Below are 13,723 nucleotides of genomic sequence, written 5' to 3' on the forward strand. Positions count from 1 at the left end.
CTTATATCTTGGGAGTTTATTATCCCCAAAATGGTACAAAAGATTTAGCAAGTCACCCAGAATCTGTGAGGGAGTGTCACCATCCTCATCCCACCCTGGGATGAGTTCTAGAAACTTCAGCAGTGGTGGCGACATATCCACCTGGTAACAGTATTCCTAAATAACAAGTACCCTCCCAGTTTCGTGGCAACCATGGATACGCGTCATTACCGCAAAGTAAACAGGATCTCCTACATACAGAGGTCATCCTCACTGGTTAGTACAGCAGTATTTGTACATCCCTCAAATGTAACCATTGGCTGGGAGCCCTCTCTTTATATACAAAATGGAAAAGAGTTTGGACTATGGTTAAAGGTACAGGAAGGAGGCATTTTGAAAGTAATCATAGATTGGAAAGGTCTGGAGAGTTTATCAGAAGGCCTAATGGAAGCAATGTTTAGCTTTCTCCTATTTTGCAAACACAGAACCTCCTAAAGGTGCTAAAACTTGTTTTACTAACTCATTGAGGTTAGTACATTACAATTTCTAGTGACACTATCGTTCCACCTGCCAAAGAATTATGCCCTAAGTGAAGCATAACAAGCAGTAGTTAGAGGAAGAGGATGTATATACCAGCCCCATCCTTTTTCCCCATGTTGTGGCAGATGTGAACATATTCAACAATTGGTCCTTTTTAGAATGGCATGTGTGGTGTTCATAATCATCAAGAGGGAGTTGTTGTGATAACTCCCTCTATGTCAAAGGTCTTGAGGATGAAGAGTGTGCAAATGCACATATGGTGGAGATACAGTGGAGACACTTACAGTTGGCAATACAATATCAAGCGGATGTGCACATACCAAAATACTAGTGTCAATGTAATTACAATACAAGCTGTTATTGTGATCAGTATCCATTTGGTCCTAGGGGTCCATGGCCCTCGATGGGCAGACTCATTATCAGCAAAACAATCAGTATCCTTGTTAGTACGAGTAGCCCCAAACACAGGCATAGTTTCTCAGTGTCTGTTAAGAAGCCTCACTGTAAGGCTTTTTTAGTTAATCCATTAGTGGCACTTGACCACGTGGCCTATCTTGATTGAAGGTAACTTTGCCGGTCCCTGCCTCTTATCGTATGCAGCAGAGGAATGACAAGGGACTGGCTCAATGTTGGTTTCTTTTGGGTTTCTTGTGGGTACAGAATCCTAGCTGCACTTTCCTATTCTATTTACATTAATGTAATGTCAGCAGGCCCTAAATCTAAATCCTGTTCCGTGGTCGCAGATTGTACTTTGAGACACCAGGTACGGAATGATCAGGGAACAAAGGGTTGTCGTTTCCTGAAGAAGATGAAGAAGCAGAAACAAGATTGATCGACAGTGAAGAAGAACATGAAAATGAAGCAGCAATCTCCCCAAGCACCACGGCTCAGGAAGAACTTTCGAAGAAGAAGCAACAATCTCCCCCGGCCTCACGGGCTCAGGGAGAATTTTCGTGTCACTGTTGTTGTTGCTCAAAGCAGGCTCATTATGAGTGTTATGATCATCAATTCCCTTCTCCTCTCCTTCATCATAGGGCAGAGGAAAATGAATCCTCTTCACATGTGTCACGTGGATCCAGTGTTTCTTTCCGGTCACTCGTACTGTAGTTTTCATAACCAAAAGGATCTGATGGGGTACCTTTCAACGAGGTGCAAGGCAGATGCCCCTCTCAATATTTTTCAAAACCCACTGACCAAGTTGGAGTCTGGGACCTGGACCCTCGTATTTTACAGGGAGGGCTGCTCGTACCTGTTGGTGAATCAAATTTATGTCACAATAATCAGAGAAAAATGGGATGAGGAAAAGGAAGGTTGGGCTAATGGAGTACTGGTATGATGAAAAGCAAGGTGGCGGAATGTAGTACTGGGATGTGGATGAGTGAGGCATGGGAAATTGGGTACAAGGAGTAGGGAGGTGGGGGTAATGAAACAGATTACTAATGGGGTGCTGGGACAAGGAAGAGAGGGACATGGTGATAATGTAATGGATTGCTTATGAAGTGCTGGCTCTTGGAAGATGAAGCTCATATTAATCAAATGGAATAGTATTGGGATGAGGAAAAGGGGCATTGGCGTATTGCAACATATTACTAATGAGGTAGTGTGCCAGTAGATTATAATGGTGGTCCAGGAACAAGGGAGAAGGATATGTGGGCAATGGAGTACTGGGACTAGGAAGAAGAAGGTGAGGGAATAGAGAACTGGTGTGTGGAAAAGAGAGGTGTGTCAATTTTGTTCTGGGATAAGGCAGGGAGGTGAGGGTATTACAACAGATTCCTAATGTGGTACTGGGACAAGCAAGAGAGGGGTGGATTTAATGGAGTACAGGGGCAAGGCAGACAGAGGTGGTGAAAACATAAAATATTACTGATGGAGTACTGGGATGAAGAAGAGGGAGTTGGGTTAATACTGTGAATTACTATTGGGGTACTGGGGTGATGAAGGGTGGGTGCAATGCAGCATATTACTTACTAATGGTGTACTGGGATGAGGAAGAGATAATTGGGGTCAATAAAACAAATAAAACATGGCATAGTCAATGAGAGCTCCAAATGGGCCTATTAATATACTCATGAGTGACCCTAACAACCTGGAGTAGTTTAGGAATTAGAGAGCCTGCAGATACTTGAAGAAGGACTATTTGCCTTATGAATAACCATGTAATAACTAGAGCCTATTAGATAACCTGCCTAACTTGTACAGAGTCAATTACCACCTCTTTGAAAACATGTAAGCCAATAGTTAGATAAAAACGATTTTTTTTACAACCCTGAGAACAAGACGGAAGAAAAAGTAGCAATTTGATTATAAAAGTTCGAATGTGGATACATGAAGTGGAGGGGAGGCCTGCAAGATAAGTTCAAAGAAATTGAAAATACTAAAAGGATATTTAAGAACTCTTATAAGGCTTTGTATCTGGAAGTCAGGTATGAAGGTATGAATGGGATTTATAAAGAGTGAACGTAGCTGGTAAGCAACAGGCCGCTGCAGACCACTGCACATAGGAGTCACACTCAAATGATTGCATGCAGGGCACAGGGGGTGTTAGAGGAGCCGAATAGGGGGATCTATAGAGGAAGGGTGCTCTCAGATGGGGTTAGAGGGTGTGATTTATTTTTGTATGCATTTGTATTCGTTTTATTTAGTGCCAACATCAAACATAATCTGTTTATGGCACTGCCAACCAAAGGCGAGGGAGAGGGAATATGGGAACATAGAATATGTGACATATAAAATCTATAAATGGAACAAATTATGTACATTGCAGAACAGGTGGAGTTTATATAGAGAAAGTAGGTTCAGAACACGAATCCAAAGCTAGGCTCAATATTGCAGTAAACAATCCAGGAGTATAGGCTAAGCTTTTTCTTGAATTGAGTACAGTCTGGGATCAGAATAGCAAAGAGGATCACATTTAAAACACAGTGGCATCTGTGGTAGTCTTTTGCCTCCTCGACTCTATATTTAGTATGTAATGTACTTAAAACACCCAAAAAGGACTTAACTGTAATATAAGTCTGATTTTTGACATGTGTTGTCTTTCCTTTTCATGTGTGATTGGTCTTACTGACATTTCTGTGATTACTTCAAATTTTATTTTTTAAATTGACCCCAAATTCTGGTTGCGAAAAGTTACTCTGAAAATCATGTTCTTGGAAAATTTGACATTGCACTTGCTGCGAATTAGAGTCAATGAAAGAAGAACTGAATGGATATTGTGATAATTAAATCATGATTCCAAATCAGTGAAACAGAGCATCGCCAAAAGGAACAAAAACGTTTCAGATTCAATTGTCATTGCATTATTAGCCCATTCAAAAGTTATGATGCAAAAGGAGGTCACTGGAATACAATGAACACATTCTTCCACTTCAATATCGTCACAGTCTTTCCCTGTGTCCTTTAATCTGTGCAGTCTCACTTGTTCCATTGTGAGCCGTCCCTAATGTCATTTTCTGATGATACCTGAGTCCTTCCTAAATAGAAATCTATTTTACAAATCATTGACCAACAGTCAGGTTTTCAGCATCATGATGAAAGATACTCTCGCTTATTGAATTATGAAGGTGAATCCATGTTTTCTTGTGGTTATTGCAGATTAATTTGTTTTATTTTTCCCTTCATGATGGGGTTTAGGACAGGTCAAAGTTAAATAACAGGACGTTGAGTTGGACGCATAGCTACAGAATATTGATTGGTCGTTCCTTCAACAGACGGGCAGTAATATTGCCTGTGCATAGAAATGATGTCTGCTAGAAGCGATTTTCCTTTTGATCGGTATTCTGTTTGTGAACGGACAAAAATCAGAACAGGAGAAAAGGACAAAGAAAAAAAAAAGCCTATGCGAAGACGGTCAAGATCACTTCCAAGAGGAGATTATCATATTGTGCACAATGGAGGACCTTCAAATGAAACATAATTTCAGTAAGTGCACAGCCCCTTCAAGCCACCTTGCAGAGAAGCACATAATTGTATAAGCAGATGAGACATCCGGGAAAATACAGATCATGCACTGCCATTCCAGCTGGATAAATTAAAGGCTGGAACAATTTTCGGATTTCGGAAGGAAAGCACTTTGTAGACAATGCACTCCCTCCTAAAAATATCATTTTATTTAAATGCCCGATATGAAGAACTCTGTTTAGAAAAGTAAAAAACATTGTGTAAGTCAACTCTGCGGTCTACTAGGATGTGTTTTACCACCAATCGAAGTCTACAGCCAATCCTGATGCTGCTAAAACTGATATAAAATCGATTTGAGCTGTTAGAGCAGCGTACTGATGGGCGATAGATGCCATATGGAAACCACAAAACAACTAATTCATGCAGTGATTCCTTCCATGGGATTCTAGCTCTGGAGACCTGTAGGAAATGGTGCTACTTAGGCAGTGATGGAAGTGAGCGGGAATGGGGCGGAACAGTGTGCCACTACTTTAATTTTTTTCTTATTACCACTCCTCTATTATTTACGCCCATACTCACCATTCTATACAGAGGATTTGTTCATTCATGTGCCTAGACTATTGCAATGCCCCGCCGCAACACCTTGTCACATGTTGCACTATGCTCCTGCCTACCCTCTCCACTGCTGAGTCCACAGTTCCACTACTTTTTTCGGTGCACTTCCACCACTGTACTAAGGGTACTCATCAACCACAAGACCATACCGACATTTTGAAGTTTTTGCAATTTAGCACCTATATTTGCTCAGAACAATAAGTGCAAAATATGTTCCTTGCACGCATAAGCCAATAAAAATGTTGTTTGCACTGGTAATTTGGTGCAAAATTTCCTCTCAGCAAAATTGTCTGTTAGCCAGGCTAACTCACCTTCACTGTTGCATTGTGTGTGATGTGACCCAATATGCATCTATGATGTTATGGGGCAAGTTCCACCTGTGATGACCATCTACGTGCATGAATGCTGTTACTATCCTCTAGTGTGCTAAGGGCCATCATGGAACACTTGAGCAAACAATCTCATTATGCACTCCTCCTGAAAACTTCTGCCCTCCTCACAAGTGAAGAAACAGTGGTAAGTACATGGTTGGCCCTTGGGTAGGTGAGACTGAACTATAGAGGTTTAGGCAGCACTTGTGTATGGAACCAAATCACTACTGCAGCAGGTTGCTTTCGCCGCTCATGTCAGCCTTGCTCACCTGCCACAAACCTCAGATCTCCCCTGTGACAGAGACCTTTTACATGCATTCCCTTTACCTCAGACATGTATCACAGTTAACACTACCCTCCTACCTCCCACCCAAGTTTCTCTACAACACCTCCTATTTTCAAACCGCATTCACAACTTCACCTCCCTCCACAATATACAACAACCTCCCCAATATGCAACTCCCTCTACTTTGCCTTCTACCTCCATAACATCAGCGCCTTCCACAGCAGAAACTCTCACCTCATTAACAAACTCCACCCTTCGTTCTGCTGTTGTCAATGGGTAGCATACTTCGAGCAGATAACACTGTGTTAATAAAACAGCTTAAGTTGACGAGAATCTGTGTAAAAGGTGGACGATGCGTTATATAAACCTTCACAACATAAAACCACCCTGCCCTGCTGTTGTACTAAGATGAATTTGGCATGCCGGGATATGCTTGTGAAAACGTTAATTAATGGATCACAAAACGTGTATAGACATGCATATAAATACGTTTCCCACTGACTTTCTGTGAAGTACACACACGCAATACAATGGCTGGTATAAAGTAAACATCATAGCACACTTGGTCAGCTGCCATGTGTTGCTCCACATATTTCCACACGTTTTCGGTCCATGTTACGAATGTGGCCTCGGATTGCCACCGGCACTAAATACCATCTCAGTATGGAGAAATCTAAGGATCTCTGTCTGATTATGCGTTTACTGCCCACAGGGAGACGCATGAATAGAAAACTTAATAAAATCTTCATGTCATGTTTTAATTTTAGTTTTAATGCATTCCATTCCTGTTCAGGCAATGTAGGCCCTCAACCATACGTCTCTCCGCCACCTCGGCGTCCCTGCAAGCTTCCTCCAGGATTGCTTCCCACCTCCTGGCCTGCCTTTCTTCCACCTCGGCCCTTGTCCTGACAATGGTTGCCTCCCTTGCCCGCTGCCTCTCCACCATCAGCTGCCTCATATTCTGCCTAGATGCACACCATTACCCTCAGCCACCTTCTTTCCTCCTACCAGATGTTCACCATTTCCTAATTCACCTCCTCAAGGTGGAATGGCCCAGCATCAACTGCCCCATCACACTCCTCATCTGCTGTTATCTAGCAGAGTGTAAGCTGTCTAGGAACACCCTCCAACTGAATGACACTTGTCGGGTGGGCACAGCACCTGCACTGATGTAGACACAACCAGACTGGGTGGTGTTGTTTGGACTGGTGCACAGGGGGATTTGGTGGTATGTGGCATGGAATGCTCCTTGGAGGATGACTGGGGCACAGCAGAGGAAGTGGAGCAGGGGATCACCTGAGAGCAGTGCAGTTGCCATATGGCCCAGGAAGCGGGTTGTCCGCTTGTGATGCAGAACCAACTCCATGCGAGAAGCTGTAACAGCATCACAAAGAGATGCGTTCCGCCCGCAGGGGTGCACCACATCTCGGATGATCAGCTTGGCCTCAAGGAGGGCATCGGTTTTGGTGGAGGCATCCACAAATGTGGCCACTGCTGCAGCAGATGGTCCAGGGATAGGAGGTTGTGCAGAATTCAGCACATCCTCATGTCTATGTGTATGTGTCTATGTGCCAGGGATGCAGCCTAAACACCCTCCTGGATGCCTCCACCTGACCCAGTGGGCTGACCTGCAATTGCCTTATCCTCCATCTACACTCCCCTCTGCCTTGATGACTCCAGAGAGTCTTCTGTTCTATTTTGCCTCTGTGTGTCAGCAGTCCATCCAACAGGCACTGAGGTGTCCCTCAAAAACAATCCGGTGCTTGAGGTACTCCCAGTGCTTCTTCACATTCTTGGTGAAAAAGACTGCCCTCCCCTCTGCGTTGATGGCAGCCATGATGTCACCCTAGATCCTATGATGACCATCTACCCGTTCTGCATTGCTGGGTTGTAGAGGGAATCATAATTTGCCAGGATCTGATCCACCAGGATTCCAACTTCAGTGGAGGTGAAGTTGGCAGCCCTCTGCCGCACTCCCATTGGGGATGTTGCTTGATGCAGAGGAGGAGGATGGTGCAGACATGGCAACCCCTGAGGCAGGTGTTTTTGAGCTAGGTCCTGACAGTATGATGTGGAGCTGTGCTGGTGGTACAGAGAGGTGAAAGTCCCAAGTTGCAAAATAAGGCCGTCAAAGGGCCAACATAGGACAACCGGCAATGGCTGAACAGCTGGCACTCCAAGGCAGTGCTGGTTGGCAGCAAACACTCATAGAGCAGCAGATGTAGAGTATTAGAGGCAATACAGGACAGGAGCAGGCACATCTAATGGCACAGAGGTAGGATGAACTTCAGTGCGTGTCTCACATCTGATGCAGCAGATAACAGATTAAAGGGGCTTTGTGCGTATGTTATGTGCTACATGATGTACGCAGCACGGTTACGGCATGCCTACGTGGCACACAACAGTGAAGGGGATGTTTAAGAGGTGCAACACGTATTACCAGTTGTGCGCAAGAAGGGGAGATGGAGGGTTTGCTATCGCTGATACATATTTGTGTGTCCTTCGCAAGCCGTTGCCTTCACGTTATGTATCTGCATTTCATTGGCCATTGTGTACAAATATTGTCTTTTGGGTTTGGGTGCCTCTATGGCATCACATCCGCACTTATTTTGGTTTTGGGTGCCTCTACGGCATTGCATATGCATTTCTTTTGGTTGTGGGTGTCTATACAGCATCGAAAACACATTTATTTTGGGTGACTATACAGCATCGCAAATTTATTTGTTTGGTGTTGGGTGCCTCTACGGTATTGTGTATGCATTTTATTCAGTTATGGGTGCCTATACAGCATTGTGTATGGATATTTTCAGTTTCGGTGCAGCTACACATCGCATGATGTATCATTTTCCGGCCGGTTGCCTATAGCCTTGCAGGACCACTCTACATAGTCCATCACATACCCTGTATATTTTTGTGGATGTGCTTCTCTGTTTGCTAGCACCATGGGTGGGAAGGCTCCAAAAGGTAGAGGACAGGGGTGTGGTGAAGACACACATGACCCTGCCCCAGTAGGAGGACATGGTGAGGGCACACATGACCGGGTCCCAGGATGCAGTGAGCCTCAGCCAACAGGTGGCCAGGTGCCTGGATGAGGACCTGGTCGGAGGCTTACAGGTGGCCGAGCAACAACAAGGGTCACTTGGTCCAAGAGGGGACACCCTACAGAGCAGGAAGATGCACCACCCCATGATCAGGCACAGGTGAAGGAGAAGGGGCCACTGAGGAAGAATCGCTTCCCTAATGAGGAGCTTGAAATCCCCACTGTGTATGCAAAGGAACACCATGGGGACCTCTACCACTCAGCTAGCAACACCCGCACTCCCAAACAGTGAATGAGGATATGGCAGGAGGTCACGGATCTCATCAACACCTGTGGTGTGGAGAAGAGCACTGCTAAACACGTCCACAAGTGGATGGATGACTTTATTCGAATGACTAAAGAGAAGCTCAGTGGCAACCTGGCCTCGGCCAAGGCCAGTGGAGGGGGACCACCAGAGGAGGAGGAGCTGACCTATTTCAAAGAGGTTGCAAGTGGAATGATAAGCAGAGAGCATGTGCTTGGTATGGGAGGTGTAGACACCTATGGCAACACATCTATGGTATTTGAGCATTTCATATGTGATGACAGTTTTGTATGACAGGCTCACATGTGAGTTAGTAGAGTTGGCTGCAGTTGGCACATGGTATAAATGATCAATTAAATAAATTAAATAAGTAGGCAGTCATCCATGGGCACTGCCTGAATACTACCATGTACACTACCATTAGCTGCCCTCCATTCAGGCAGGTGGTTGTTGGTTGTGTGGTGTCTGTGCATGGTACATGCTAGTGTCACATAACTCATCATTGTCTGCAGGCTTTCACTGCTGTGCCAGTACCTGCATGTTTGGCAATGGCATTCAACACACATGTCATTGTACACATTCACAGTGTAATGCATGCGTATTGTCGATTCTGGAAGATAATCATGACTCATGTAGAATCATAGCAATGTGTGCATGATGTCACAGTCATCCATTCCCTGGCCCTGGCTGCCAGTGAACAAGGATGAACAACACTATCTGTGCATAGACGCATGAGGCCGTCTTCCAGACGGGACGAGATGTGGAGGGCTAATAGTTGTTTCAGTGTATTACATTAAACATTTGTAGCATCAATGGAGCAGTGGCCCTTCAAGCAATCCTTGTCCAATTCCATGTCGCTGGCCCCTCACACATGTTGCGATGCATGTTATTGACACCAACCATGTATCTTGCAGGTGGCAATGTTGCAATGGTGGTTGGAGAGATCATGACAACTCACATGCCTGCAGGAATATTTGGGTCAGTGGATGTACAGGTCACACTTCCACATGTTGCAACAAGAAAAGGTTGGAGTAGAGTAGGGGCTCACTGATGATGCACAGACCTCCATCCTTTCACTGATAGGAATCACTGTCAATTATGTCCATGTGTATAAATGCACTCTTTAGCCCACAAACCATGGCATTTTGCACAACCTTATATGCCCAGCCATGATTGCACAGGTCACTGAATGCCATTTATCTGTGCCATACAGGTTATATTGTGCTCAGTCACAATATATGATATATGTGTGTCTGGCCATTTTGTGCCTGTATGCATGGTAATGCACACATGCGTATTTTGCCAGGTAGTAATGCCTCATAATGATGGTGTCTGTCTTTTTGCAGGTGATGATGCAGCAGATGAAGAGATGGAGGGGGACACACGACAGGCACCTAGTAGAGGCACAGGGTGTCATGTCCCATGACAAACCACTGTTTCTGCAGGCATTCCTGAGTAAGATTGCAGACACTTCTCCTGACTTTTCAGACTCTTCACATGAACCTGCTGAATCATATGTGGAGGACTCACTGAGGGACATGGAGGGTGCACTAATGGGCCATATGAATGGGGCTGTAGAGTCCGAGGATGTGAGCCAGGAGTCACAGATCCAGTCTGTGGGAACAACTGTGTCTATGATGGTTATCACTGCAAGATTTCCTTTGCCTGTGTTGGAATCAGCAGCAGGAGCTGTTGTCCAACAGAGGTTGCAATCCTGCAGCCAAGGACAGGGGTCCCACTGCAGAGGGCCTGGACCTTGGAATCCCACTGCATCGGCCCCACACACGTGGTGGGAGTGGGCATGATGGACAGAATGGGAGCAGCATATGCTGTGTGAGACCACCCGACATGGCAAGGTCATCCAGGAGGTGGCCAGGAACATCCATCTCCTGGCTGAGAACATCTCACCAGCTGCTTGGGATGCAAAGCATCTTTCCTCTCTGGACTATCAGCAGTGTTTAAAGGACAGCCTGACGAGAACACTGCATGCAGAGATTAATTCCTCATGTCTCTCCCACGTACTGGGCATGGATGCCAACATCAAAGGACAGCAGGCTGATCTGGCGTCTCTGCGGGACTCCCTGAATTAAGATGGAGTGGCACAGAAAAAAATACTTGCAGCCAGAGATTCTGGCATCTCAAACCTCCCATTGCCATGACACGGAGAGCTTGAGGGCTTCACTGCATAATGAGCATCACCTTTACCATCTGTGCCCTGTTGTCCATAAACCCATGAAGGTGGTATGATTATTTTTGATTTCTTGTTGACTCCTTTCAGTTTGCATACGTGGACTCTTCTCCCCAGGGTGGACATACTATTTTTTCATCCCCGTCCAGGATGGTCATGCTTTAATTAAATAAAAATTCTCACCCTGAGTGATATGCCATCACACCCTCAAGGTTTTACTGAGGGGAGGACTGGGCGTGCTGCCATGCACAGTGGAGTCAACAGGCATGGTTAACTTGACTGAAAAAGTCTCGCACATACACTCTGCTTGATTTACTCCTTTAGCTGGTCCAATCCAATGTACTATATTGTTACAGGTATCCTGCTACATCCAGTACCTGGACTCCCTGAGAGATCCTACCAGCACCTTTTTTCCACCATCGTCCCCATGCTCTCTGCCGCACACTGGTGCTCCATTCCCCAATGCAGTGGCACAAGGAATCACAGCAGAATAGCTCTTCCAGCGGGTAAGATTGCATACTGTCAATCATGTTCATGGCTCGTGACATTTGCACCACAACATTGGAATGCAGTGGCACACCAAGGGTTTTCATGGATCATGTATTTTTGAGATGGTGACTGTCACTGAAGATGTGAGCTGGGCCACATGCCTGAGTGAGTGCATGTTCATTGCTCATCCATGCATGTGCTTTGGGTTTCTGGTTGCACTTCCACAAAAGACATCAGACTGAGCAGGCTGTGTTGCACTTATACTCAATAAGCCATTGAGAGCCTTTGACACAAACAGCAACAACATTCTCATCAAGAGACTCCACTCTTTAGGCATCATGGACGCTGCATTTAGATTGTTCACCTATTACCTTAATGATAGTTCACAAGTATTCTACCTAACACCCTTCTACTACCCCCAGCTGTGTGACCATCAGGGTCATTGCAGGTAGAATTCATATCTACCAAACTCTTCAATCTGTGCCTGAGCCTCCTCCCCACCCTTATCCGATCACATGACCTGTCCTGCTACAACTACACAGATTACGCCCACATCCGTTCCAAGATTCCCAAGACCTCAGACACAGCTCATCCTGACCTCACATCAGGGCCATACAGATTTTAAAACATTGCCTGCAGCTAACCACCTCCTCCTATATCCTGGTGGAAGTGGAATCCTTATTTGCAGTAACACAGCACTGGTGCACCACCCCACCCCATGGCTGTGCTCGTAGACCACAATCCCACAGCATCCGGCTCAGTGAAGAATGTTGGATGCACCATGGATTATAACGAAACAACTTATCACCAAATGAATGCTGTTCGTAGATCCTGTCATCCACACCTCTGCATTCTTAGATTATCCTTCTTTACCTATCCTACCTTCTCTGAGTCACGGCAATGTTGTCAAGCTTCCGTTCCCTCCTAGACTTTGCTCTAATTATGTTTATGTGGTCGCCCCTGCCTACCAGCTCAGAAAGCTACAACAATTCCAGAACAACACAATCTTCCACATACTTACACTTACCACAAGGGAACACATGACTACTGCACTCCGGGTGCTTCACTGGCTTCACATTGCTCAACACATCACCTTCAGGTCCATTTGCATCACCACCTCTGCCCTCCACGAGATGTTCCTTGACTTCCTCCAACACTGGCTAACAGGAACGGACATGACAGAAACGTCACATCAGGCTATGCACTACTCCTTGGGATACTTTCCCTCAATTTCACTAGCATTTGAGGTGCCTTTACTCCACCAAGGATCCCACACTAGGGGTCTCCCTCCCACACAGCATCCACCAAGTGGTGGACCACCTTTCCCTCCATAAGGCACTCAAAACCTGGTTCGCTTATTCCAACAGCAAGACAAAGTCCACCCCCTATGCAATGTTCCAGCCAATATTGCCCTGCTGGGGTAACCCTGCCAGCTCATGGCAGCGTTGTACTGCAAGTCATGCCTGTGTTGGTTTTCATGAATCCAGCTTATTTTGGCCAGCAGGCTGCCTGGCCAAAATGTGTACATCAGCTCACTTGAACACAGAAGGAAGGGCAGAATACCTATATGTCTACCTGCCCTTCACATGAGCAATATAGCACACTTGTAGCATTGATATTGTATTGGAGGAAAGGCGTGATTTGTCTTCTTGTCCCTTTTGGCACGAGACGTCCCCGGCCACAGCAGAGATGCATGGCACGCCTCCTCAAGAGAGCTGCCCGTGTACGGCAACCGGTACGCATAGACATGCGCATGCAGTAGGGCGAGAGGGTATGGGTCCCACTTCACAAAACCCATAGTACAGCTCGTCGGAACTGGGGGTGGCCATTGAGCGTGGGGCGACGCAGCCTGAACAGACCGGGTCTGGAGGGTCTTGAATCAAGACGGGCACGTTAGTATCAAGTGCAAGCGATATTAAAAGGAGTCAGATATAGATAATAGTATATGAGGTCAAGTTAGGTTAAAGGGCTTCTTTTTCTTTCTTTTGCATATGGCCATTAGGATGAG

The sequence above is a fragment of the Ambystoma mexicanum genome, chromosome 6p (genome assembly GCF_040938575.1).
Source record: "Ambystoma mexicanum isolate Mex_15411 chromosome 6p, UKY_AmexF1_1, whole genome shotgun sequence".
Taxonomy (NCBI): Eukaryota; Metazoa; Chordata; class Amphibia; order Caudata; family Ambystomatidae; genus Ambystoma; species Ambystoma mexicanum.